Raw genomic sequence first — 2934 nt, forward strand, 5'->3', positions numbered from 1 at the left:
ACATTGGACTAATCAACAACAATTGATACTGAGATTCCGCACGATCGTCCCGTGTGCCTCCCCACCTCAGTATTTGCCTCTCAGTATTTATCTGGTGTTTCTCCTTGTTGTTGATTAGTCCAATGTATTGAAGTCTGTGTTAATTAGCCTATGTTATTCCGACTCCGGTCATTAACATCATTGCTTGTTAAACAATCGGGATTCCGGCAGGGGGGGTGTGGCACACGGGAGGATCGGAAGAGTGGGGAATGACAATCATTTAGTGAGATTTTTATCTTTTTTGTTAGAGGTCCCTGACAAAGTGAAAAAACCTTGATTAAGTATACAAACTTATGTGGTGCTTTTATGCATTTTAAACTTACAAACGGGTCGGTGCCGATCCTAACACGATGGCAAAGTTAGGCATCATTCCACCCACTCCAGATGCAACTCATCAGTAATCAATTAACCGCTACTCTCCACGCAATATAAATGTGGGGTGGTTTGCGTGAGGTTTTTTATTCCTCTGCCCATCATGGAGAACCCCACTAAAAAAATGAAAATGGATGTTGAGGCAATTAGTGGTTATATCCACTTGGTCTCAGGGCTGAAGTTTACGGCGAAAAATAAAGGATTTTTCAACGCTATCATACAAACTGGTAGGGAGGAGTTCCACGATGCTGTTATTTTCAGCCAGAGGAAGCGGCCGGAATTCATTCAGGCCGCTAATGATTGCACCGCAGTGAAACTGACCAATATTAGGAAGACTCTGAGTGAGTATCTCTTTACAGAATGCAATTTTAAAGGACGTGTTTTACTGAGCATGTACTAATGTGTGTGTGTGTGTGTGTGTGTGTGGCTTTTTTTCTTCCTAGGCTTCAAAGGCACATCCGAATTTGACATCACGGGCAATCCATTCACGGAGATATCCGTTACAAATCTGCCATTTCCTCCACGGAAGCCTCCGGCAGCGGCAAGGCAGATGCTTATTGACGTGACGACTTTGCCAGCAGGCAGGAAGGTGCGCTATGAATAAGCTTGTAAAGGCAATGTAGACATTTTCTAAGATCACACAATTTCTGGACAAGCAGTTTGGTAAAGCAATGACTGGTTTTCTTTCCTATAGGTAGGTTTGTTGAAAGCCAAGGTGCTTGCAGCGTCACCGGCGAAGACCGCTACTGTCCGAGGCATGGAGAAGGAGGTCAGACGGTACACCGTGTGCGATGGTACTGCCCAGATGTCTCTCTACATATGGGAGAGACAGGCCGATGCCGTGACGCTGCAGGCATCATTCGCTTTCACAAACCTCACCACTAGACTGTTCCAGGGAAAGGTTGAGTTAACCACAACAAGGGACAGCAGCATCGACAGGATCCCTGACTTGGATGTTGGGGAGGTGGAGGACGTAGAGGAGGAGTCGGCCATTTCCATTGCGGCTGCGGTCTCGGGCGTGGAAATAAAGGCCGCTTTTAAATGTCCCCTCTGCGGAAACAGGCAAGAGGCTTGGGACCAGCGCAGCCGCTTTACAAGGTGTAGTGGCTGCAACATGCTTCAGAAATCAGAGTCCTTCAGCAAGGAATTGCGGGGCACATTGAAGGTGGAAAGTAATGATGGCACAAAATTCACCTTAACGGCAGGGCACTTAAGTTTAATGTCATATTTGCAGCTACGCCAACTGACAGCAATAGAAGAAATTATTGAGGAACAGTTGTTGGGTGAGGACTGCCTGCTGCTTTCTTTTGATGATGAAAGTAACATTGTATCCATAAATATTGCACCAAGTGCAGTGCCTGGCTGTAGCAGCTCTATGTCATAGTTAAGTTCTTTTGTATTGGCAAGTTTTTGTTTTTTTGGGCCGTACATGGCCATATTGCACTTGGCTTTTTCTTTAACATTTTGATTTAAGTTTTGAAATAAAATAGAACTATGTCAAATTGACTGCATGTTTCATTTTTGTTGAAGTGATTCCTAGTTATTGGCAACTACAATGTAACGAGTTTCTTTAGTTTATGGATGGTTTTTGTGTTCAAATGGGGAAAGATGGTGGCGCAGGAGGTAGGACCAGAGGGTTGCCGGTTCGAGCCCCAGGTCCTCCTGACCACATTGAAGTGTCCTTGAGCAAGACACTGAACCCCAAATTGCTCCCGGTCTGCAGGTTGCTGCCTTGCATGGCAGCCTTCACCACTGGTGTGTGAATGTGAGTGTGGATTGGTGAATGTGAGGCATGTATTGTAAAGCGCTTTGAGTACTCGTAGGAGTAGAAAAGCACTGTATAAATGCAGTCCATTTACCATTCAAAGTTCTGGTAAGCTTAATCTTCTCAGGCACTACTTACTTATTCGCCTTTTGTGCGTAGCTTTGGTAAGTAGTTGTAGAAATAGCATGTTGGCTTGTGACCGAAACAAAGCATACTACAGACCAAGTTTTATTTGGTCATTTTTAGAGCGGCTTCTTTCCTCCATTGCAAGGGTTAGTTGAAGAGCCAACTGTGGCGTAGTTTTGAAATGTGGGACAGAACTGAAGATCCGGTTGAGCCGAGGGAGGCAGCGCTGTTGTGTGCCTGGAGAGACCACTCTGTTCACTTGTGGTTAATGTGGCTTGGGGAACGTGGTGTACCTGTCACCGATACTAGGTTGGCCGCTGACTGTGAGGCAAGTGCAGGGGCGGTTTACAGTAAGTTTGTAGGGAAGTCTTGCGCTGTTCATAGGGAGCAGCGTAGTGTAAACTGATACCACGACACAGAACTCGTCCATTCTCTGTAGGATGATGGGGAAGCTACTACTGCATCACTTAAAAGGAGTAACCGTCCTTTTACCTCTTTGATGTAAATGTGTGTGGAAGTTTTGGTCGGGGTCTTTAGCAGGGTTTGTGGGTGAAAGGGAGGAGGGGGGCATTTTAATGTAGTGTAATGCTTATCTTACTGCATGTGTATTGCCCATTATACATTTTCTCCAT

The sequence above is a fragment of the Paramormyrops kingsleyae genome, chromosome 12 (assembly GCF_048594095.1).
Source record: "Paramormyrops kingsleyae isolate MSU_618 chromosome 12, PKINGS_0.4, whole genome shotgun sequence".
Classification (NCBI taxonomy): domain Eukaryota; kingdom Metazoa; phylum Chordata; class Actinopteri; order Osteoglossiformes; family Mormyridae; genus Paramormyrops; species Paramormyrops kingsleyae.